At 45.5% G+C, this 26,947-nt stretch overlaps 1 protein-coding gene across 3 annotated transcripts in view; it reads right to left on the bottom strand.

The window, feature by feature from the left end:
* LOC124555076 (SH3 and cysteine-rich domain-containing protein) overlaps window positions 1-26,947 on the bottom strand; it is a 981,469-nt gene that overhangs the window by 823,505 nt on the left and 131,017 nt on the right. For all 3 annotated transcript variants that reach the window (XM_047128864.1, XM_047128865.1, XM_047128866.1), the window contains exon 2: window positions 18,720-18,942. The gene's annotated coding sequence lies outside the window, so the exon portion shown is untranslated. The remainder of the gene's footprint in view (window positions 1-18,719; window positions 18,943-26,947) is intronic.

Below are 26,947 nucleotides of genomic sequence, written 5' to 3'. Positions count from 1 at the left end.
ATGAGTCCCACTCAAAAATTTTATATCGATATTCCAGTAGTAGCCTGCCTCCATAGCAAAGGTCGCTAAGGCATATTTTCAGGTTTGAATCCTCGGAGTCGATTAGGGTGTTAAGGAGGTGAAACTTGTGACTTCCAGTTTCTGATCACTAGATGGTGTGTGAATGTTTTCGGTCAAATCTCGAACACACATGATTTATATCACATACTGATGGCAATAAGTTCATCAGCTAGGGACGTTAAGCTCGCTGACTCCTCTAACGTTTTTGGAGAGTGGTAAGTTATGTGCGGGCATTACATTTCGTTTCCTTCTTTCGCCTCTCTTATCATGATCATCAACAACAACAACAATATAACAAAACACTATACTACATTTTACACTCAGTCATCTTTACGTCCACTAAACGTATCGCTTTCATCCGGAACACACTGAATAAAGCAAAGGTGTGCAACGAGGAGCGAATGGAAGGAAAGAAGGTTAGGGATCAACGCCCCGTCGATGACGAAGTCATTAGAGATGAAGCACAAGTTCTGACTGGGAGAGGTTGGAAAGGAAATCGGCCGTTCTCTTTCACAAAAACCATTGCGATACTCGTCTTAAAGTACCTATGGAATCACGGAAATCTGAAATCTGAATAGTCGAAAGGCTAGCTGAGCCGCCATTCTCCCGAATACGAGTCCAGTGCCCAACCATTATGTCACCTGGCTTGGTAGATCTGTCCGAGTGGGACAGGCTCATCTAAATGTGTGTCTACGTGACTGCTCTGCAGTTCACCCGTATTTGCCAGGCACATGGTTCTTCGAAACACCTATACCGTTCCACTCTTTAACAAAACGTGGAAAAAACGAACACTTAAGTCTTCCTGTGCGAGATATTATTTGTCTTATTTTGTTAGAATATTCATTTCTCGCTATGTTGGTTACGACAGGAAAATATTTTCGCTTCCAGAGCAGAAAACTGGTGACCGAAATTTCGTGAAAAGATCTAGTCGCAACGGAAACGCCTTAGTTTTAATGACTGCCACCCCAAGTCACTTATGTCCGTGACATACTCTCCGTATTTCGCGATAACACAAAACGAGCTGCCCTTCTTTGGACTTTTTCGACGCCCTCCGTCAATCTTACCTGCTAAGAATCCCACATCGCACAACAGTACTCCAGTAAAGCAAGGGTAAGTGTAGTGTTGGTAGTCTCTTTAGTAGACATGTTGCATATTCTAAGAGTTCTGCCAATAAAACGCAGTCTTTACTTTATCTTTCCAACTATATTACCTATGGGACTGTTTGTTTGAGTTGTTCGTAATTGTAATTACTAGATATTCAGTCGAACTGACAGCCTTTAGATTTGTATAAATTATCGTGTGATCGAAATTTAACGGATTTGTTTTCGTACTCATGTCTATGACTTCAAATTTTGGCTGATTCAGAGACAACTGCCACTTTTCGCACCATGCAGGTATCATGTCTAGGTCATCCTGAAATTTTTTTTGATCTTACTAGACGGTATGTGACAGCGTCATATGCTAACAATCCTAGAGCGCTACTCGGATTGTCTCCTAAATCGTTTATATAGTTTAGGAACATCAGAGGGCTTGAACACAGATCCATGGGGAACGCCAGACTCTCTATCTCAATGACTTAGAAAATTTACACTTTTAGTGCGATCAATGCTTGTTAACAGCTCATTTTCGTTGATACTTGTTCGCTTATTTTCGTATTTCTGCGGTCGCGGGTTCGAATCCTGCCTCGGGCATCGATGTGTGTGTTGTACTTAGATTAGTTAGGTTTAAGTAGTTCTAAGTTCTAGGGGACTTATGACCTCAGCAGTTGAGTCCCATAGTGCTCAGAGTCATTTTTGAGAGGGCGACTTACTGGATGTCGTGTTTCCATAGGAGTCTACCGATGTGCCCGAAGATTTGGCTAGCACGGGACAAATAAAGGACACTCGCCCTTGGTTTACTAATCTTTATCTGCTCCACAGATGGAATGTCGGTGAATCGCAACCCAATATGACAGCCTCATTTATACAGTAGCAAAGAACAAACGGTGAACATCATGTGAAGTTTTATTCACACACAGGATAGGTGTGCAATCATAATCAAGGATCATAAACCTGCGGACAAACTGTGGAGAACGTTTCCTATATGGGGACATTTACTCAAATTACAGGCCTGAAGTCGTGCATAATAACGATAAAAGAATTCTCGGGTGTTACAATGAGAGAAATTGTTGCACGCTACTTACATTTATTAGTCGACGGATTTTTCTGTTTGATAGACAGAACTGGGCTTCTCCCATCATGTTCCACACATACTCAATGTGGACAGGACAGGTGATCGTCCTGCGTAGAGGAATTGACGAACATCTTGGGCAACAGGTTGCATAACGCGAGATGAGTGTAAATGTGTTTTCTCTTGCTAAAAGAGAACATTTCCCTGACGTCGTGGAAGTGTCAGCAGAATGGACTGAAACATGTTCTGTAGGTATCCTGCGCTCGACAAACACCAGAAGACTTCTGTTATTATAGGCTGTGTTCTCCTAGACGTGTTTTGCGATGGTATACTTGTACAATACCCACTTCCATAAATGAGACCACCTGTCGAAAGCCTCAATACCGATGCTTTGCAGGGCAGACCACTCAAGACACGCAGGAAGAGAGTCAGTGAGTTTCTGGAAGGTACTGACAGGGATGTGAGACCATGTCGATTGCAGTGTCGTGGCCAGCTACACTATGTTCCTCGGTTGAGGAGCCATGGCGCAAACAGCCCGATCAATGAGGTCTCACAGAGTCTCGATCTGGTTTTAATCCGGAGCGTTTGGTGGTCAGAGGAGTGCGGTAAACTCATCCTCGTGCTCCTTGAACGACGCACGTACACTGCGAGCTGGGTGACATTTTGCATTGTGCTGCTTGTAGATGCCAACATGCCGAAGAGAAACAAACTGCATGTATGGGCGGACGTGGTCCTCAATGATAGAGGCATTCTTGTGTTGTCCATTGTGCCTTCCAGAATGGCGAGATTGCCCAGGAAATACTACGACAACATTCCACAAATCATAACGCTCCCTCCTTCGGCCTGAAACCTTCTGATGATTGTTGCAGAGTGCTTACTTTGAGACGTGTCACGCCGTACACGCATAAAATGTGATTCATCTGGAAAGGCCACTGGACGTCCATCAGCGGTTCTGGGATGCAATTTCGATCCTGGGCAGCAGTCAGCATGGGTGCATGAACCGGGCGCCAGTTGCGGAGGCCAATACGCAGCAACATTCGCACCTCGTTTCATCTGGACGGTCAGTTGATCAAACGTTGCACGAATATTCGCCCGTGCACATCTCCACAGTCTTTGTTCACCTGTCATCTACGGCCCTTAGTGCACCACAGCTGCCCCCGCACCGGTTTTGGATGGCACCATTTTGCCATGCACGATATCCTTTAACCACCGCGGCACGCGAACAGTTTACAAATGTAGCCGTTTCGGAAATGCTTTCTTCCTTGGCCCGAAAGCCAATGATCATGCCCTTTAGGACGAGAGATAAACAGCTCCGTCTCCACGTTACAACAACTGCACTGTTTTCAGCGTCCTTCTCACACACTTCATATACCCTCCACTGCTGGTGCTGTCACCTGTCGTCTGTGAGTGGTTATTGCACATTGACGTCGAACATAGGCGATGGTCACACTGATGTGACTAAACCGTGAAGCTGCTGCACGAGAGGCGCTAGCCATGCTTAGACTCTCAGGACAATGCACCAAGAGTTTGGTGTAGCGCAGGGATCCATTACGGTCCTCGGTTGTTTGTTCCACTTTAATTGTCAGGAGTTACTAATTTTGAACTCTTCGCAAATGACAGAAATTGTGGGATGAAAATTAGTACCCAACTTCTTACTTAAAAGGCAAGTAGTGAAGCATTTGAAAACATCAGCAGATGGTTCAAGACATGTGGATTATCATTATATTTAGAATAAACTTAGCACAAAAAAATCCATTATTATATTTGTTCGTATCGCTTAAGCAACAGTGTGCTAGCTTGCGAGATGAGAGGGTGAGAAGCGAACTCGCACTGTGGATTAACGACCGTTGGTCTAGACTGTAGTACACTGACCAGTCTGCATGCAGTTATTAAGCGATTTTCCGCGCTTGTTTAGAAAAATTCTGGGCTGTTCTCCGATCTCGGTACCACAAGATAGACAAACAAATAGTTATAACACAATAACACATACACTCCTGGAAATTGAAATAAGAACACCGTGAATTCATTGTCCCAGGAAGAGGAAACTTTATTGACACATTCCTGGGGTCAGATACATCACATGATCACACTGACAGAACCACAGGCACATAGACAAAGGCAACAGAGCATGCACAATGTCGGCACTAGTACAGTGTATATCCACCTTTCGCAGCAATGCAGGCTGCTATTCTCCCATGGAGACGATCGTAGAGATGCTGGATGTAGTCCTGTGGAACGGCTTGCCATGCCATTTCCACCTGGCGCCTCAGTTGGACCAGCGTTCGTGCTGGACGTGCAGACCGCGTGAGACGACGCTTGATCCAGTCCCAAACATGCTCAATGGGGGACAGATCCGGAGATCTTGCTGGCCAGGGTAGTTGACTTACACCTTCTAGAGCACGTTGGGTGGCACGGGATACATGCGGACGTGCATTGTCCTGTTGGAACAGCAAGTTCCCTTGCCGGTCTAGGAATGGTAGAACGATGGGTTCGATGACGGTTTGGATGTACCGTGCACTATTCAGTGTCCCCTCGACGATCACCAGTGGTGTACGGCCAGTGTAGGAGATCGCTCCCCACACCATGATGCCGGGTGTTGGCCCTGTGTGCCTCGGTCGTATGCAGTCCTGATTGTGGCGCTCACCTGCACGGCGCCAAACACGCATACGACCATCATTGGCACCAAGGCAGAAGCGACTCTCATCGCTGAAGACGACACGTCTCCATTCGTCCCTCCATTCACGCCTGTCGCGACACCACTGGAGGCGGGCTGCACGATGTTGGGGCGTGAGCGGAAGACGGCCTAACGGTGTGCGGGACCGTAGCCCAGCTTCATGGAGACGGTTGCGAATGGTCCTCGCCGATACCCCAGGAGCAACAGTGTCCCTAATTTGCTGGGAAGTGGCGGTGCGGTCCCCTACGGCACTGCGTAGGATCCTACGGTCTTGGCGTGCATCCGTGCGTCGCTGCGGTCCGGTCCCAGGTCGACGGGCACGTGCACCTTCCGCCGACCACTGGCGACAACATCGATGTACAGTGGAGACCTCACGCCCCACGTGTTGAGCAATTCGGCGGTACGTCCACCCGGCCTCCCGCATGCCCACTATACGCCCTCGCTCAAAGTCCGTCAACTGCACATACGGTTCACGTCCACGCTGTCGCGGCATGCTACCAGTGTTAAAGACTGCGATGGAGCTCCGTATGCCACGGCAAACTGGCTGACACTGACGGCGGCGGTGCACAAATGCTGCGCAGCTAGCGCCATTCGACGGCCAACACCGCGGTTCCTGGTGTGTCCACTGTGCCGTGCGTGTGATCATTGCTTTTACAGCCCTCTCGCAGTGTCCGGAGCAAGTATGGTGGGTCTGACACACCGGTGTCAATGTGTTCTTTTTTCCATTTCCAGGAGTGTAGAACGAAATTTATACGATTGCAGACAGAGGTTGCAAACGATTTCCCTCCTTCACATTAACTGGAAACTGTGGCTACAGTAGGGGCATGGCGGAACAGACGAGTGGTTAAAATGTTATGTAAACAGTGCACAACGGGATAAACGCTAGGAAAGAGAGAGGTAAAATTCAGTACTTCTCACAAAACTCATCAACCTATATATCCTATATAAATGAAATACAAAAGCTAGAAATTTTCTGGAGTAGATCGTAACCTTAATTTGAACACCTAGTGGCTATAACTGATGCACTGCCTTAGTTCAGCTACGCTTGCAGTACGCCTCATTGTTGATATCGGAATATTGCAAATGAAGAAAATAGTTAATTTTGCATATTTGTATTCAATAACTAGCTACAGAGTTATATTTTTGGGATGCTCAGCTTACACGGACATAACTTTCAGAGTACAGAGGTATGTTATTAGAATTCAGTACGGTATTATTTCTAGACCGGTCTGTAGAGACTTCTTCTAAAATCTCATTATTTTGACACCTGCTTCATTATACACATACTAAATGTCTTGCAGGTAATGAGGTGGACGTTTCGACTAAAGTAAAGAATTTTTTTTTGGGAAACTCTTTCTATTCACTCACAGAAATTATTTAAATTAATACTCAAGGTAATTTTGTAATGAATATTAGCACTGTAACAGAATAAAATTTAAAAAAATATCAAGTAATTTCATTGCATTGAATTTAAATAACATACATATCTTAGACTTCTTTCCACATTCTAGAGATCCGTGGAATACGACTAATGTGATGTAAAGGTTGAGTAGTTGCACCTCCTGCTCCTCTGCTACCAGTTCTTTATCGCTCTGTTTACTACTAAGAAATCGCGACAGATTCGATCACTGCGCCACCACGTGCGTCTCCTCAAGCTGCCTGTGTCCCCCAAAATTACCTTAAGCGAAAAGTCTTTTGGTTAAAGTTAACAGGCATGAGAAATAAACATTCTTATCGAGTGAAATATGATGGTCTCCGTGGAACGACATTGTTTAATCGTTTAGTTGACCCTCACTAAGTGCATTTTTTGGAGACATACCCCCGTCCTGTTAGTTATTAATTTGCTTCGCTTACACTGGTCACCGGATGAAAGATGAAAAGATCAGTAATCACGCTATCCACCCTATCATATCTTGTCCCGTCCAACTGGATATCGACCGTCACTTACTAAAACTTCCGAGACACTCTCGTGTTCCGCACGACGCCCAAAAATACTTCAGCTTCAAATACAAACTCAACTCTGAACTCTCTTTCATAACAGAAACTCGCTGCAGGATCAAAACCTATAACTATTTCCAAAGAGGCAATTAGGTTGAAGAACTGACTTAATTTAGCGCTGCAGTCAGTTTCGATCTTATGTCATTCTCAACTACAAGTGCGCCATAATAGTGAAATCTAAAGTATGTCGTAACTCAAGTATATACACTACTGGCCATTAAAACTGCTACACCAAGAAGAAATGCAGATGATAAACGGGTATTCATTGGACCAATACATTATACTAGAACTGACATGTGATTACATTTTCAGGCAATTTGGGTACATAGATCGTGAGAAATCAGCACCCAGAACAACCACCTCTGGCTGTAATAACGGCCTTGATACGCCTGGGCATTGAGTCAAACAGAGCTTGGATGGCGTGTACACGTACAGATGCCCATGCAGCTTCAACACGATACCACAGTTCATCAAGAGTAGTGACTGGCGTATTGTGACGAGCAAGTTGCTCGGCCACCATTGACCAGATGTTTTCAATTGGTGAGAGATCTGGAGAATGTGCTGGCCAGGGCAGCAGTCGAACATTTTCTGTATCGAGAAAGGCCCGTACAGGACCTGCAACATGCGGTCGTGCATTATCCTGCTGAAATGTAGGGTTTCGCAAGGATCGAATGAAGGGTAGAACCACGGGTCGTAACACATCTGAAATGTAACGTCCACCGTTCAAAGTGCAGTCAATGCGAACAAGAGGTGACCGAGACGTGTAACCAATGGCACCCCATACCATCACGCCGGGTGATACGCCAGTATGGCGATGACGAATACACGCTTCCAACGTGCGTACACCGCAATGTCGCCAAATACGGATGCGGCCATCATGATGCTGTAAACAGAACCTGGATTCATCCGAAAAAATGACGTTTTGCCATTCGTGCACCCAGGTTCGTCGTTGAGTACACCATCCCAGGCGCTCCTGTCTGTGATGCAGCGTCAAGGGTAACCGCAGCCATGGTCTCCGAGCTGATGGACGATGGTGCTGCAAACGTCGTCGAACTGTTCGTGTAGATGGTTGTTGTCTTGCAAACGTCCCCATCTGTTGACTCAGGGATCGAGACGTGGCTGCACGACCCGTTACAGCCATGCGGATAAGATGCATGTCATCTCGACTGCTAGTGATACGAGGCCGTTGGGATCCAGTACGGCGTTCCGTACTACCTTCCTGAACCCATCGATCCCATATTCTGCTAACAGTCAATAGCTCTCGACAAACGCTAGCAGCAATTTCGCGATACGATAAACCGCAATCGCGATAGGCTACAATCCGACCTTTATTAAAGTCGGAAACGTGATGGTACGAATTTTTCCTCCTTGCACGAGGCATCACAACAACGTTTCACCAGACAACGCCGGTCAACTGCTGTTTGTGTATAGAAATTGGTTGGAAACTTTCCTCGTGTCTGCACGTTGTAGGTGTCGCCACCGGCGCCAACCTTGCGTGAATGCTCTGAAAAGCTAATCATTTGCATATCACAGCATCTTCCTCCTGGCGGTTAAATTTCGCGTCTGTAGCACGTCATCTTGGTGGTGTAGCAATTTTAATGGCCAGTGGTGTAAAAAGACTATACGTCTGAACTGGATATAACATTACAAGGAAATCTCAGAGGTGTAGTTACTGATGAATATGGACGGATCTTCATACGAGAAACACATGCAGTGTTAGTTTAATATTGCACGGTCATCAGTGGACACATACAATTCGTTATTGAATATTATTAGAATTACACACACGAAAGAATGGTGTTTTATCTACATACTCTATTTTCCACATAATATGCATCCCGTTCTATGGCCTTGCTCCAGCGCGAAATACGGGCGCGTACCAATCCTTATCCTGGTGGCGGAGCCAGTGCTTCACTGAGTGAATCACCTCCTCATCGTCCTCAAAATGTCTTCCACGAATAGCACCCTTTAATGGCCCAAACAAGTGGAAGACCGAGAGACTGGGTCAGAACTGTACGGTGGATGGGGTAATACCGTCGAACCCTGTTTTGCGATGCGTTCAGCAGTCCTCAGACGTGTGTGGGGCCCAGCGTTATCGTGTTGCAGCAAAACATCTCCTGGATTGCTGTGACGCTGAAGTTGCCGGAAGGCGTCTTGGAGTTTGTTAATGTGTTGACATATGCTTCTGAACTAATGGTACCGCCTCTTGGTATCACATCAATGAGAATCACACCTTCACAGTCCCAGAATACGGTGATCATGACCTTACTGGCGGAAGAAGTTGCTTTGAATTATTTCTTCTGTGGGGAGTGCGAATGGAGCCATTCCATCTCTCATCGTCTTGTTTCGGGCTCAAAATGATGAAATCAGGTTTCACCACCTTTCACAATACGGGAGAAGAAGGCCTCCCCCTCAGCTTCAAAACGTTGATTTATGATCCACCGTCAGTCACCGCGGGACCCACTTTTGAACATCTAACATTGCGGATAATTGCATCCACACTTACTTTGCTGATTGACAGATGCAGCGTCAACTGCCGAGTCGTAATGTGTCTGTCCTTGCCAATGACGTCAGCTCGCTGCAACATGTCAGGTGAGACAACCGTGGATGGCCTCCCCGACCGCTGCAATATCGTGGTTCAAATGGCTCTGAGCACTATGGGACTTAACTTCTAAGGTTATCAGTCCCCTAGAACTTAGAACTACTTAAACCTAACTAACCTAAGGACATCACACCCATCCATGCCCGAGGCAGGATTCGAACCTTCGACCGCAGCGGCCGCACGGTCCCAGACTGTAGCGCCTAGAACCGCTCGGTCACCACGGCCGGCTGCAAATCGTGGAGCTCCCCTGAACCGCCATTTGATGACCTCGCCTTCTGTACTTCTCTCGACAGCACATGCTCTATAGACTTAGAACAAGCGTTTGTCAATATTCTCCAGAGTTTCTTTTTATGCAGTAAGATATTCAATGACGGCACGTTGCTTGCAACGTACATCACCTACAGACGCCATTTTGAAACTGTACTGCAGCTACGCTATCTGTCGGAAATAACGGAAACTTGGCGCGCTCACTCTAGATACTTCAAAGAATACATACTTAACGTTTCACATTCGTAGCATTGTTTTCAGCTGAGGAAAAAAGAAAATGCGGTGCATTACTTCTGGGCAATTCTCGTACTAAAGAATAACAGGTATAACAGGCGTGTGATAAGTAGCTGTTTCGATAACAACAGTACGTACGTTCAGTATTGAAGAAAATTACTTCATGTAGGCCTACGTACTGTTGTTCTCGTATCCACTGCATGCTCTATGCTTTTCATATTTTAGGTTGCGTCCACTTACGTTTTCCCCGAGTCCTTTTGCTTTCCCCTCCACTGCCTTCGCCACTCTTTCTCGCGTCCGCTTTGCCCCTCTTTTTTCTATGTCCTCTTTCTCCACCGGCTCCCCCCCTTTTTTTTCTTTTCCACTCCTGCCCCCCCTTTCCCCCCTCATCGGTCCGGGTCCTCCCCCCGCCCCCATCTGCCGCTGTGTCGCCAATAGCGCTGTTTTCAGTGAATGTTCCGTGTTGTGCGTCACCTGTCAGTGTTGCGAAAAGCCACCATACTGTCGCTAGTTGTGTTGTTTATCTCGTGCCAACAGACATCAGACTGTCGCCGTGTTTTCTAATTGTGCCTGCCTACTTGCTGTGCGTTTTCATCCTCATTGTTAACGCCGTGTTTTTATGTTTGAAATTCTGCAACTTTCCACCATTTTACTGTGATTCACAAAGTCACCGTTTTATCGCCTTTTTATATTGTTTGTTATCTTGCCATTGTTTGTTTAGCTCTTCTCTCGGTTGTAGAGCAGCATATTAAGCTGCTGTCAGACCGCCCCCCCCCATCTGGGGGGGGGGGGGGTGAGGGACATCGAAAATCAATAAAGGAAAAAAAACCACTTATGTTTAGAGAATCGAAAACATTCAAAATGACTTGCATTTAGCATGGCACTCTGATCTGCTCTTCCATACTCCTTTATGCTTTGTCTGTTGTCTCCTAATGGAACTTCAATCATCTCCCACTTCCCAACCATTAAATATGTCCCTACATATACCTACACTTCCAAACATAACCTACAATACCCCACTGAGTCATCCATAGTATTTAGACTTTTTTCTCTTGTTCTAAAGGCGTGTGCTGAAAAGTAATTCCTCTGTAATTTTATGTGTCAATTCTTAAAGATTTTTAAGTAAATAAGACTTTATCAACATTTTACATCTTTATTCCTCATATCTACATTTTTATTTCTCAACATAGTCACCCTGGCGACGAACACACTTCTCCCAACGAGAGACCAGCTTGTTGATACCTTCATTGTTGAATATTTGGCTTTGTTGACGGAGCCACAACCTCACCTCTGCTTGCATCACTTCATCACTATCAAAGTGAAGTCCTCGAAGATGTTCTTTGAGTTTTGGAAACAGATAAAAATCTTACGGGACCAAGACTCGACTGTATGGAAGATGATCGACGACAGTGAACCCAAGGCGTCGGATTGTTTTGAAAATGTCACAGAGCTCGTGTATGGTCCGGCATTATCATGTTGAAGGAGAGGGTGATCCACGTGTGGACAAACTTTTCGAATTCCTGCTTTCAGTTTTCTTGGGGTCTCGCAGTATCTCGCAGAGTTTATAGTGGTCTCTTTAGGCATGAATCCCAACTGTACCACACCTTGGACATCCTAGAACACAGTGAGGATGACTTCGCCTGCTGATGGTATGGTCTTGTATTTTTTAGGCGTTGGTGATCCTTTGTGGCGGAGCTCCATTGATGCTCTCTTGCTCTCTGGGCTAAAATGGTGAACCCAACTTCCATCATCTGTCACAAGATTGTCAAAGAGCCTATCACCCTCACGCTCAAAACACATTTCATTCTTATATGGACATCAATTGGAGGCCCGTATCGCGCGGTTAGAAACTCGATTACAATACGCTGTTTCTCACGCAGCGACATAATTACGTTCCTTACTGAGTACACCCAACAATTGGGAGCCCTGTTGGGGCGGAGGGTTGCAACTTCCGTCAGGAAGGTGCGAAATCTGACCGAGTAATATACATGACATGTAATACTTCAAACGATGTTGATAACCGGATAAAAAACTCGGAGGCATTAATTTTCAGTACGTCCTTGTAGTTCGGTCTATACAAGTGAAGCGGAAATCCCTCACAAATTGCTGTTTCTGGTCACGTGCGAATTGTGATTATAAAGTTTTTACTGAATCGGGTTGAAAGGGATGGAAAGGACTAAAAATATACAGACACAAAAATTACTAGAAAAACGTCAGAAAAAAGTCTAACAAAATTTCATCACGATGTACATCAAACGCTTCCATCTGATTAGTCGATTATGGAACTATAATTGGATTTCGGCTAGATAAAGTAATACGCAACTTGTGAGACCTGAGTTTCTTCCGGCGTAAACGATGATCATATAACTTACGGGAATGCAGCCGGGTGACGTCATCGAGCAGACCTTGCCATTATCAACACAAAATCACAGCAAGTAAGCGCTGTGCAAGGGAATTTAAAATCTCGGTTCTCAGAAAACTCTGGAAAGATAACACACACACACACACACACACACACACACACACACACACACACACACACACACTGTAAATATTAGCGTCATAACGAACCAAAATTGGCCGAGTTATCAGTAGTGAAATTAGTAATCATCGGGCCAGGTAGCATAAACTCTGTCCCTCTATTTTTTTACAAGGGAAAGAGCAGGATTCCATGCAGAATTTAAACAGAAACCACCATCCCTTTTTATTAGATTCCTTCTAATTTATCTCAACATATTCCTTAATAACACTATTCCAATAGCTGGAAGTGCATGCCAGGTCACCTAGTTGTTGTATTCCACAGGATGACCGATACCAAGACAGTATTCTGCAATGGCGGATTTGCTCGACTGTTGTAAGCGTGTGTGCCGCTTATGATCAGTACACCGGTCCTCCACAGTCCTAAAAGTCCGACAATATATGACATGCCACAACTGCAAGGAATACGATAGACACACGCTTTACGCAAACCAAGATACTGAGCCGAATATTTGTTTAACGATGGAGATAGAAAAGGATGGCTGGCTTCCCTTTCTTGATGTGCTGGTCAGGAGGAAGGTGGATGTTACGTTGGGGTATTTCGTTTACAGGAAGCCTACTCACACTGACTTGTATCTGCAGGCTGGTAGTGGTCACCATCCGACTCAGCGTGAAGGGGTACTTCGTGTCATGGATCACAGCGCCTACGTCATCTCGGCCCCTGGGAGTTTTTCAGCTGAGTTAGCCCATCTCGAAGTCACCTTTCGTCAGAATGGTTACAGTGAGAGGCAGATCACGCGTACCTTGCGCTATCGACCAACTGTGCACCAGCTGAGTGATGATTACACCGAGATAGCACCAAAGGCTTCGGCCTTTTTGCCTTACGCAGGAAGCATTTCGAACAGGATTAGTTGTATTTTTCGGAAATATGATGTGAAATGCGTTTTTTGACCACCATCAGATCAGGGTCCTTTTAGGCTTCGTTAAGGATGATCTAGGTTTGCGTAAGGCAGTTGTCTACCGTATTCTTTGCACTTGTGGCATGTCATATATTGATGAGCACTGCGCATAAGCGACACACATGCTTATAACATTCGAGCAAATCCGCAATTGCAGAACATTGTCTTGGCACCGGCCATCCTGTGGAATACTACGAGATTAAATTAGCAACGAATCTTACAAATAGAGATGGTGGTTTTTGTTTAAATTCTGCGTGGAATCCTGCGTACTGTCTTCTCAAAAAGTAGAGGAACAAATGTATGCTATCTCAACCTTTGATGTTAATTTCACTATCGATAACTTACGATGTCGCTCATCTTTGGTTTGTTTACAGTGTCTGTGAGTGTTCTTTCCGGAGTTTCTTTGAGAACCGAGGTTTAAATTCCTTTGCACAGCGCTTACTTGTTGCAGTTTTGTCTTGAAAATGACAGGGCGCCCTCCATTCTAAATATCGGTGGTTGTCGACGACGTCACCCTCTGCATTCCCGTAAGTTATTTGAACAATACGAAAGTTATTGGTATGCGTTTGTCGATGTTTTAATAAATACAGGGTGTTTCTAAAATGAATTTAATAATGAAAGGGCTGGAAGAGAAGATCCTAGCAAGCAACTTTCACATAGTCACCCATGTCCGCATTCCTTGGCATTCAGCCCTAAGTTTCATTTAAAAGCGTCGCGCGCCACGGGGGGCAATGGCCTTGCCGCAGTGGATACACCGTTTCCCGTCAGATCAGCGAAGTTAAGCGCTGTCGGGAGTGGCCGGCACGTGGGTGGGTGACCATCCGGGCCGCCATGCGCTGTTGCCATTTCTCGCAGTGCACTAAGCCTCGCGATGCCAATTGACGAGCTACTCGCATGAATAGCAGCGGCTCCGGTCAAAGAAAACCATCATAACGACCGGGAGAACGGTGTGCTGACCACACGTCCCTCCTATCCGCATCCTCAGCTGAGGATGACACGATGGGCCACTTGTAGCCTGAAGTCGGAGTGCTTTTGCGCCACGGTGAAGACAGGCATACAAACCGCACGGTCGCAGTTGTTCCGGGCAACGTTTTCAATTTATTTGTGACATCAAAGTAAAGGATACGTGGGGTTGACGTTTCATGGCCTTTATTCGAAAATATTTAAGAAAACAGTTCTAAATTACGCCGTTCAATGACGCCTGAGAGATTGTCGCTCCCTTTCAAACACCATTGGCAATGTGGACATTACATCAGGGGCTACCGTTTTTCACGCTATTCACTCTTTAGCTGTCTCGATAGATGCTTCGTAAACAGATTTCAGATGTCCCCAGACGAAAAAAATCAAGTGGCTTCAATTAGGAGGAACGTTCAGGCCATGCCAACGGTCCACCGCGCCCTAGCCATTTCTCACCAGACGTCTCATCCAAATAATTTCGACCACATGATCGAAGTGCGCAGATGCACCCTCATGCTGGTACTATGTGAGCTGTTGCACGTAGAGAAGGACATGTTCCAATAACTCCGTCAGTATATATCTAAAGAGGATTAAGTATCTGTTTCCGTTCAGTCGTCGGGGAGCATGTATGGACCAATCAGATCGCCTATCAAACCAGCCCAATCGTTGACTGTGATGCGCTCTTGGTGACCATCCACAAAAGCGGCGTACGGATTTTCCCGTGCCCGCACGTGTTGATTGTGGCTGTTGAACACAGCTTCCCTTGTAAAGTATGCCTCATCCATAAAAAAGTAAAAAGTGTGGGACTTCAGGTTGAATCGCACACTTCTGCAAAAACCACTGGCAAAGTCAGTGCGATGCGGAAAATCTTCTTGGTTAAGGGCTTGAACGTTCTGAAGGCGGTAAGGGTGCAAATCTTTTTCATTCCACATACACCAGACCGTGTAATGTCTTACACCCATTTCTCGATCAACACTCCGAGAGCTTGTTGAGGGCGTGTTTGGGAGCAGTGCTAACGTCTCTTCCTCAAACTCGGGTGCACACTCTGTAAGTTAACGACCGCGTCCGCCCAGCCTTCGCTCCTGTAGCACAAAATAAATCCATCGGGTTTCGAGGTAGGCCTTAAACGCACAAGCACCATTACGATACCTTGCCAGTGGACAACTCACATCAAGTTCACCTGTGTCTCTTAAGTGGGTGTGGACGGGGTGAACGTGTGTGGATCTGGCACTCGACTATTCAGGAACAGTTGAAAATACAGCCGTTGAGCAGTGAGAGCCTTTCCATGCACCGCCCAGAAGCACAGTGCATATGTGACCTTTCACTAAAAACGCGACATTTACAATCCGCTTCGCACAGTACCAAACACAAGAGTCTCCCAGTTTGACACACTGATGCATGGCGAACCAGATTCTGGACCGTGCACAGGTGCCGCTCTCTGTCCGACAACGTATCAAAGAAGCATTTGCACTGTCAAACGCAACGCTTTCGCGTCCCAGCAAATGGCGGAAGAAACTCCTTGGTGTTATCCCGTCCAGAATACCTGCTACCATTTCGACTCGGATGGCGGGCTGTATGCCTACAATCCCGGCGGCCCGCGACGCTATTAAATGACATCCAACGTCGAATCCTAAGGGATGCGGACTTGGGTTGCTATGTGAAAGTTGCTCTACCAGAACTTCCATCTTTACATTCATTTTAGAAACACCCTATTTATAGTAATGAAAACGTCGTCTTTTAAGTGAAACAACTGTTTATAATCGAGGTATTTTGACCGCCTGCTTCGATTGTAATACACTAATTGCTTCAAAAGGTTTTCTAAAAACTGTCAAAATAAGATGAGCATCGTTCTCATATCGAGCTTAGCAGGTTTACCTGATGGAATTTGTCTGCCTAAAAACCCATTATGTCAGTGCGAATAAGAAGTGGTTCTGCCTTCCAATACGTGCGAGTAACGTGGGTGATAATTTCTAAAACAGAAACCAAACGTGTAAACTTTAACCACGCAAAGAAAGCTGATAAAGTGAATATAAGTAAAACGATCAATATGGAAATGAATGGATAGTATCATGTAATTTTGTGTATTGACCGAAACTGTTCGTTATGTTACCTCAAAATCAACTGATATTATGCAAAACTTAGGGTATGAGCAACAAAGCAGTTTTCATCTGCCACAATCTATTTGCAATAGATTTACAGCGGATTTATGGAAAGCGCGGAGAGTCGAACAGAAGTATATCACACCTATTATGACAAGGAGTCCACATTCACTTGTAAGTAAGTAATGTGGGTACCTCACTACTATTTTGATATAGTCCGGTACGGTAGAACAGGTTTTATCTTTTCGGTTTATGCACAATTGTAGTTGTTGTTGTGTTATAGGTGCTCTTCACAAAAACTTTAGGGTGACAATAGCAACAGCGCTGAAAGAATCAGTTATTTCAACCGATCAATTTATGTGGTTATAATTACGTCTCTCTTTGAATCGTGGCTGTGCTTCTCAACATAAAGAAATCAATTCATTCTAGAGTGCTGTTCCTTGGGTAGATGACTGGTGCTGAAACTTCCTGGCAGATTAAAACTGTGTGCCGGACCGAGACTCGAACTCGGCACCTTTGCCTTTCGCGGGCAAGTGCTCTACCACTGAGCTACCCAAGCACGACTCACGCCCCGTCCTCACAGTTTTTACTTCTGCCAGTACCTCGTCTCCTACCTTCCACACTTAACAGAAGCTCTCCTGCGAACCTTGCAGAACTAGCACTCCTGAAAGAAAGGATATTGCAGAGACATGGCTTAGCCACAGCCTGGGGGATGTTTCCAGAATGAGATTTTCACTCTGCAGCGGAGTGTGCGCTGATATGAAACTTCCTGGCAGATTAAAACTGTGTACCGGACCGAGACTCGAACTCGGGACCTTGGCCTTTCGTGGGCAAGTGCTCTACCACTGAGCTACCCAAGCACGACTCACGCCCCATCCTCACAGCTTTTACTTCTGCCAGTACCTCGTCTCCTGCCTTCCAAACTTTACAGAAGCTCTCCTGCGAACACAGTTTTAATCTGCCAGGAAGTTTCATATCAGCACACACTCCGCTGCAGAGTGAAAATCTCATTCTGATGACTGGTGGTGTTTTAAAGCGTTTCTTATGTCAGAACGAAAGGGGTAGCGCAGAAGTAAGTCACTGGATTCGCATCCGATAAGATAGAGAATCAAATCCCCATCTGGCTATCTAGATATTGGTTTCCCACGATTTCCGTAAATCTGTTATGGCAAATGAGGAGAGGGTTTCTTTTAAGGGGGGCAGGACGTCAAACTGGCCGACTTGGAGTAGGAGAGGCATCACAGGACATTTTAATTTCCAGTGTCTATACTTTTACAAATGAAGTCATAAAACTTTGTCAGCATCACCAGGAAGGATTCAGGATTCACACTCATTTCAGTGGAAGTTCGAAAACATAACAAAATAATATTTTTTACATGTGAAATTTCATCATTTTTTCACTTACTTATGGCTGCATTTGTTGCTATAGGTACACTTTTCTTCATACGTTGCAGAGATTCTTCGATGAATTTTGCACAGCATACATACCATATTTACAGGTGTATGAAACTCTAGACTTTATTTAATTTATGAAAAAACTAATGAGATGTTATATTTTAAACTTCATGTTAAGAAAAAACACAAATTTTATAGTTAATTACCTCAATTTTACCACAGTTTTTAATAGATGTGGAAAATTCTGGAGTTTCATACACCTTTAAGTATGGTTTGTATGCTGTGCAAAATTCATCGAAGAATCTCTCTTACTTATGAAGAAAAGTGTACCTATAGCAACAAATGCTGCCATTAGTAAGTGAAAAAAAGATGAAATTTTACATATAAAGAAAATTATTTCGTTATGTTTTCGAACTTCCACTGCTATGAGTGTGAATTCTGAATTCTTCCTGGTCATGGTGACAAAGTTTTATGAATTTATTTGTAAAAGTATAGGCAATGGAAATTAAAATGTCCGGTGGTGCCTCTCGTGCTCCACGTCGGCCCGTTTGACGTCCTACCCTCCAAGGAACACACAGCTGTATTTCCCCAATACGAGCTTATGTGCCGACTCCGAAGACTTCGTCGTCGATGGAACGTTAAAACTTTCTTTCCCTTCCTTCTTAGCAATGTCCAGAGAACTTGCACTGCCGTCATGGGAAAACCAGGTTCATCAACTTAGGGTAGCTCCCCAAAAGGGCCTGGAGATACGTACGAGCACCTTGTTGGCACGAAAATTCCACGCGAAACTGTGGTTGTCTTTCGATGTTAGACAGGCTGGCACAAACCTTGGCTAACTTGTCCTCTGCCTTGGCCAGGATGACCTCGAAGCTCTCGCGATGCGTGAAGACCTTGCGCGACTGGATCTTGCGGTGGAAGGTGCGCTCGAGCAGGGGCCGCGCCACCTGCCGGCCCAGGATGGACGCGATGTCGGCGTGCGCCTGCGAGTCCACCTCCACCTCCTGCAGCAGCGTCTCCCACGTCTGGAACAGCGAGCTGTGGCACGCCGGCCTGAAACACGGAACACCCAGCCCAACTGCAAATGTCTGAAACGACATAAACCGTTCAGTTCAAAGTTGTAGAGAAAAAGAAAGGCATATAAAATATAAACACTCTCTGGCTGTAAATTTCAAAGCGATTACTTGAAATTTGTTTCATGTACCACACAAGCGGCTGCTCCTGAAAATCAATCCTTCCAAGACCCAGGCAATCATCGTAGGTCGTACCACTCTCTCCTTCCGGCTCCTGGATTTCTCCCTTACCGTCTGCACCCGTCCTGTCCGCCTCACGCCCACCCTCACCTACCTTGGCCTCACCATTGACCGTCATCTCACATGGATCCCTCATCTCTGCTCCATCCAATCCAAAGCCCACAACTGCCTCCCACTCCTCAAACTCCTCTCTGGCTGGACATGGGGGTTGCACCCCCCTACCATCCTCCACACCTACAAATCCTTAACCCGTCCCATCCTCTGTTATGTCAGTCCCTCCAGATCCTCGAGCGTCATGCACTCTGCCTCTCATTCCCTTATACGCCTCCCGTCCCCCATGCGGATCCTTTATGACCTCATTCCTTTCCCCAACGGCTCCTGTTCCTTGAACATATCCGCATACTCTACGCGTCCTACCGCCTTGATCCCCCTCACCCCCTGGTTGCTCCTCTCCTCTCCTGTCCCCGCCCCCTGCCAGGCCTTCACTGTTGTGTCCCCCCTACCCTCCATCTCTACACCCTTCATCTCCTTTGCCAAGGTGGCTTCCATCAACTCCCCTCCTGGATGATGCCCTCTTTCCCTCCATCTATCCCTCTTATCAACTGTGACCTTCACCCACCCCCCTCCTTTCCTCGGTCCTTTCCCTGGGCTCCCTCTTCCCCCTCCCCCTTTACATCCTGTTTTCTCCCCACCAAACCTCTCCCTACCTCCCATCTCCCCCCCCTCGCCCAGAGTCCTTTTGTATTACCCTCCTCTGCCTTCCCCACTCCATGTTACGTCTGCCCAGCACCCCCCACCCCTCTTATGGGTCCTCATTCCCCCCCCCCCCTTTTTTTTATTTTCCCATCATCTGTCCAGCTTCCCCCCACCTGCTCTCGGCTGTGGTATGTCACATTTGCTAACTTTTCAGTGCAGTGTTCCAGTGACTGTACAGTGTTGTTCGTCTTTCTCGTGTTGCGAACAGAAACCATGGTGTCGCTGGGTGTGAATTTTATGTCTGTTGCGAACAGAAACCAGACTGTCGCCGTGTTTTTTAATTGTTTGTCTATTGATTTACCTGTCTGCTTCATATGTATTTTATTGGCATAATCATCCCTTTGTTCTATGTTTTAAGTTCCACGATTTTTTCGCCATGTTACTATTTAATTCTCCGATTTTATCGCCTGTTTTTATTATTTATTCTCTTCATATTTTTAACAAAGTCTGTAGGCTGAAGAGCGGCGTACTAAGCTGCTGCCAGCCCGCCCCCTTCGGGGGAAATCTAAATTCAATAAAGGAAAAAAAAAAGAAAAAAACACAAGCGGCTGGATTTGTGATTTCCTGTCAGAGGTCACAGTTCGTACTAATTGACGGAAAGTCATCGAGTAAAACAGAAGTGATTTCTGGCGTTCCCCAAGGTAGTGTTATGGGCCCTTTGCTGTTCCTTATCTATATAAACGATTTGGGAGACAATATGAGCAGTCGTCTTCGGTTGTTTGCAGATGACGCTGTCGTTTATCGACTAATCAGTCATCAGAAGATCAAAACAAACTGCAAAACGATTTAGAAAAGATATCTGAATGGTGCGAAAACTGGCAGTTGACCCTAAATAACGAAAAGTGTGAGGTCATCCATATGAGTGCTAAAAGGAACTCGTTAAACTTCAGTTACACGATAAATCAGTCTAATCCAAAAGCCGTAAATTTCATTAAATACCTAGGTATTACAATTACAAACAAATTGAAAGGAACACACAGAAAATGTTGTGGGGAAGTCTAACCAAAGATTGTATTTTATTGGCAGGACACTTAGGAAATGTAACAGACCTACTAAGGAGACTGCCTACACTATCCTTGTCCGTCCTCTTTTAGAACACTGCTGCGCCGTGTGGGATCCTTACCAGATAGGACTGACGGAGTACATCGAAAAAGTTCAAAGAAGGGCAGCACGTTTTTTATGATCGTGAAATATGGGAGAGAGTATCACAGAAATGATATAGGATTTGGGCTGGACATCATTAAAAGAAAGGCGTTTTTCGTTGCGTCGGAATCTTCTCACGAAATTCCAATCGCCAACTTTCTCCTCAGAATGCGAAAATATTTTGTTGAAACCGACCTACATCGGGGTGAACGATCACCACTAAAAAATAAGGGAAATCAGAGCTCGTACGGACGGATATAGGTGTTCATTCTTTCCGCGCGTTATACGAGATTGGAATAATAGAGAATTGTGAAGGTGGTTCGATGAACCCTCTGCCAGGCACTTAAATGTGATTTGCAGAGTATCCATGTAGATGCAGATGTAGATGTAGAACGTGAGCTTGACCTACTGGCAGAAATCCAACTTTGTCATATACAGAGTATCCCAGCAGGAATGGTAATATTCAAGGATATGACAGGAACGATCATTCGCAGCAAAAACGTTTAGTGACACATCAGCTAAGAAGAGAACAGAAGGTTTTCAGATGTGCTGCTACAGAAGAATCCTGAAGATTAGACGGCAGATCATGTTACCAACGAGGAGGTACTGAACAGATCTGGGGAGAAAACAAATTTGTGGCACATCTCGACTAAAAGACGGGATCGGCTGATAGAGAGTAAGTGTGGAGGGGGGAGGCGTAAAATTTTAGAGGGATATCAAGAGATGAATACAGTATGCAGGTTTAATCGGATGTAGGTTTCCGTAGTTATTCGGAGATGAAGAGGCTTGCACAGGATAGAGTAGCATGAGATCTGCATCAAAAATTTTGAGCAGTTCATCTTCGATACTGTAAAACAAATCTCTTCTACTCTAAGCTCTTCGCTTTCCATACTTTGAGAGGCGGTAGTACGGATCAAATCAAGAATAAAAGTCCGGTAATCATGGGCTGTAAAGCGCATAACTTAACAGCTATAAGCACTTGTTCATCTCCGCTACTGTGAAACACAGTCTTCTTCTGAACAAGAGCTCAGAGCTCTTAATGTACACATTTTAGAGCCCATGTTTGCTTGATAACTTTTTCTTGTTTTGGTCCATACTACCTCCTGCCAAAATATGAAAAGCGTAGAGTTCGCACACGAAGAGGTTTTTTTCACAGTATCTAAAATGAAGAAGTGTTCATAGCTCTTAAGGTATTCATTTTAGGGCCGATGATTACTAGACTTTTTTGCTTCGAAATATTGTTCCTCACATATCCTGAAGATTAATCATTCCATCTGGGACACCCTGTATGTGTCTGGTCATATATTAATGCATATCTTGCAGAATGCATAAGAATGTCTTTCGATTCACAGTTCAGCCACTATCGGTTGACTAACAGTAGTGTTTGCTAGTGACAGATAAGAATCGATTTGTCGAACCAGAGCTAACGCGAACACGTAACGGGCAGCTGCAACCAGTATTATCATGGATGGAAGCGGCGAGGCGTTGATGTATGCTGAGTGTGTGCTGGCTGAGTTTCTGTGCAATGTGCTGTAGGACTTTGTGCTGTAAAGAATGAATTATGTGTTACTTTTACGCTAGCCGGAACGGAAAACCTTGGAAATTTCTGGTAAGTTCTTATGGGACCAAACTGCTGAGGTCATCGGTCCCTAAGCTTACACACTATTTAATTTAACTTAAACTAACTTACGCTAAGGGCAGCACACACACCCATGCCCGAGGGAGGACTCGAACCGCCGACGGGGGGAGCCGCGCGCACCGTGACAAGGTGTCACAGACTGCTCGGCTATCCCGCCCGGTCGAGCCGGAACGAACTGCAGCTCGACACATTTGTCTCCGATTATTAGAATAGATGGTAAAAGTTGGACTCTTCCGCAGCTCTCTCTGATTATATATTCGGTAAATACTTGTACTGTGTATTGTCCATACGTCCACAATTAATATTCTCAAAACTAATCCCAAAATTCCTAGCAAGCGTTCTACCATCTACTTACTCCTGTGATGATTGGATTCACTCTTACCTTCATCTGACATCCGATAACGAAATACGAAATGCCTGTCTCCCAAATCTCTGACGTTCATAGTGAGGCGTACTGACGTTCTTCCACAACATGGAGAATCAATTTGCAGTAGGATTTTCGATCATATACTGTACTCGAACATTATGAATCACCCTGAAGAAAATGATTTATTGATACATAACCAACACGGATTCAGAAAATATCGTTCTTGTGCAACATAGCTCTTTATTCCCATGAAGTAATGAGTGCTGTCGACAAGGGATCTCAGATCGATTCCATATTCCTGGATTTCTGGAGGGCTTTTGATACCGTTCCTCACAAGCGACTAATAATCAAATTGCGTGCATATGCAGTATCGTCTCAGTTGTGTGGCTAGATTCATGATTCCCTCTCAGAGAGGTCACAGTACGTAGTGATAGACGGTAAATCATCGAGTAGAACATAAGTGATATCTGGCGTTCCGCAAGGTAGTGTCATAGGCCCTCTGTTGTTCCTGATCTACATAAATGACCTAGGTGATAATCTGAGCAGTCCCCTTAGATTGTTTGCAGATGATGCTGTAGTTTACAGTCTAGTAAAATCATCAGGCGATCAATTCCAATTACAAAATGATCTAGAGAGAGTTTCTGTATGGTGCGAAACTTGGCAAATGGCACTAAACAAAGAAAACTGCGAGGTCATCCACATGCGTACTAAAAGAAATCCGATAAATTTTGGGTATACAATAAATCGCACAAATCTGAGGGCTGTCAATTCGACTAAATACCTAGGAATTTCAATTACGAGGAACTTAAATTGGAAAGACCACATAGACAATATTGTGCCGAAGGCGAAACAAAGACTGCGCTTTGTTGGCAGAACACTTAGAAGATGCAACAAACCCACTCAAGAGACAGCCTACATTACACTTGTCCGTCCTCTGCTGGAATACTGCTGCGCGGTGTGGGATCCTTACCAGGTGGGGTGACGGAGGACATCGAGGGGTGCAAAGAAAGGCAGCCCGTTTCGTGTTATCGCGCAATAGGGATGAGAGTATTACTGATATGATACGGGAGTTGGGGTGGCAGTCACTGAAACAAAGGCGGTTTTCTTTGCGGCGAGATCTATATACGAAATTTCAATCACCAGCTTTCTCTTCCGAATGCGAAAATTTTTGTTGACACCACCTACGTAGGTAGAAATGATCATCATAATAAAAAAGAGAAATCAGAGCTCGAAGGGAGAGATTTAGGTGTCCCTTATTCCCACGCGCCATTCGAGAGTGGAATGGTAGAGAAGTAGTATGAAAATGGTTCGATGAACCCTCTGCCAGGCACTTTAGTGTGAATTGCAGAGTAACCATGTAGATGTAGATGTGGATCGAGGCAGATAAAACCTTCTGCTTATTCCGGTGAGTACAAGCATAATGTTTCCGGGATACGACAAGTTTTATATCATGTAATATAGAAGAAACAAACAATAAGAAGGAAGAACTAGAGATGGAAAGACACGACACAAGACGGAAACATGCGTATATTTGAAAATATACTTACGTGTACTATTGTTTAAAGGCGTTTATCGTTTATATTAGCACGATGATTAGCGAAAATACTTCCAAAAGTGTGGTATGCTTGTGAAGTGATTTTGAAACACCATTTCTTTGTACCACGCATGAAACCACGTCTCTGTCTTGTACTAAATATCAACGAATTACGAATTTTGTATGTATCCATATTTGTGTATATACACTCCTGGAAATGGAAAAAAGAACACATTGACACCGGTGTGTCAGACCCACCATACTTGCTCCGGATACTGCGAGAGGGCTGTACAAGCAATGATCACACGCACGGCACAGCGGACACACCAGGAACCGCGGTGTTGGCCGTCGAATGGCGCTAGCTGCGCAGCATTTGTGCACCGCCGCCGTCAGTGTCAGCCAGTTTGCCGTGGCATACGGAGCTCCATCGCAGTCTTTAACACTGGTAGCATGCCGCGACAGCGTGGACGTGATCCGTATGTGCAGTTGACGGACTTTGAGCGAGGGCGTATAGTGGGCATGCGGGAGGCCGGGTGGACGTACCGCCGAATTGCTCAACACGTGGGGCGTGAGGTCTCCACAGTACATCGATGTTGTCGCCAGTGGTCGGCGGAAGGTGCACGTGCCCGTCGACCTGGGACCGGACCGCAGCGACGCACGGATGCACGCCAAGACCGTAGGATCCTACGCAGTGCCGTAGGGGACCGCACCGCAACTTCCCAGCAAATTAGGGACACCGTTGCTCCTGGGGTATCGGCGAGGACCATTCGCAACCGTCTCCATGAAGCTGGGCTACGGTCCCGCACACCGTTAGGCCGTCTTCCGCTCACGCCCCAACATCGTGCAGCCCGCCTCCCGTGGTGTCGCGACAGGCGTGAATGGAGGGACGAATGGAGACGTGTCGTCTTCAGTGATGAGAGTCGCTTCTGCCTTGGTGCCAATGATGGTCGTATGCGTGTTTGGCGCCGTGCAGGTGAGCGCCACAATCAGGACTGCATACGACCGAGGCACACAGGGCCAACACCCGGCATCATGGTGTGGGAGCGATCTCCTACACTGGCCGTACACCACTGGTGATCGTCGAGGGGACACTGAATAGTGCACGGTACATCCAAACCGTCATCGAACCCATCGTTCTACCATTCCTAGACCGGCAAGGGAACTTGCTGTTCCAACAGGACAATGCACGTCCGCATGTATCCCGTGCCACCCAACGTGCTCTAGAAGGTGTAAGTCAACTACCCTGGCCAGCAAGATCTCCGGATCTGTCCCCCATTGAGCATGTTTGGGACTGGATGAAGCGTCGTCTCACGCGGTCTGCACGTCCAGCACGAACGCTGGTCCAACTGAGGCGCCAGGTGGAAATGGCATGGCAAGCCGTTCCACAGGACTACATCCAGCATCTCTACGATCGTCTCCATGGGAGAATAGCAGCCTGCATTGCTGTGAAAGGTGGATATACACTGTACTAGTGCGGACATTGTGCATGCTCTGTTGCCTGTGTCTACGTGCCTGTGGTTCTGTCAGTGTGATCATGTGCTGTATCTGACCCCAGGAATGTGTCAATAAAGTGTCGCCTTCCTGGGACAATGAATTCACGGTGTTCTTATTTCAATTTCCAGGAGTGTATTATAGGAATATAGTGAGGGAATTAGATTAGGAAATGAGACACTTAAAGTAGTAAAGGAATTTTGCTATTTGGGGAGCAAAATAACTGATGATGGTCGAAGTAGAGAGGATATAAAATGTAGACGGCAATGGCAAGGAGAGCGTTTCTGAAGAAGAGAAATTTGTTAACATGGAGTATAGATTTAAGTGTCAGGAAGTCATTTCTGAAAGTATTTGTGTGGAGTGTAGCCATGTATGGAAGTGAAACATGGACGATAAATAGTTTGGACAAGAAGAGAATAGAAGCTTTTGAAATGTGGTGCTACAGAAGAATGCTGAAGATTAGATGGGTAGATCACATAACTAATGAGGATGTATTTAATAGGATTGGGGAGAAGAGAAGTTTGTGGCACAACTTGACTAGAAGAAGGGATCTGTTGGTAGGACATGTGTTGAGGCATCAAGGGATCACCAATTTAGTACTGGAGGCCAGTGTGGAGGGTAAAAATCGTAGAGGGAGACCAAGAGATGAATACACTAAGCAAAATCAGAAAGATGTAGGTTGCAGTAGGTACTGGGAGATGAAGAAGCTTGCACAGGATGGAGAGCTGCATCAAACCAGTCTCAGGACTGAAGACCACAACAACAACATTAATAAATCTGTAGTTACTTGAATTGTCAGAAGAAGAGCGATCTCTACATAAATGTAAAACAGCTTCCAAAAAAGAAGTTTAAATGCCCAGATCTCAGTTTGTACA

The sequence above is a fragment of the Schistocerca americana genome, chromosome X (assembly GCF_021461395.2).
Source record: "Schistocerca americana isolate TAMUIC-IGC-003095 chromosome X, iqSchAmer2.1, whole genome shotgun sequence".
NCBI lineage: Eukaryota > Metazoa > Arthropoda > Insecta > Orthoptera > Acrididae > Schistocerca > Schistocerca americana.
The sequence above is the reverse complement of the archived record's forward strand: the minus strand, read 5'-3'. Positions and strand labels throughout refer to the sequence as shown.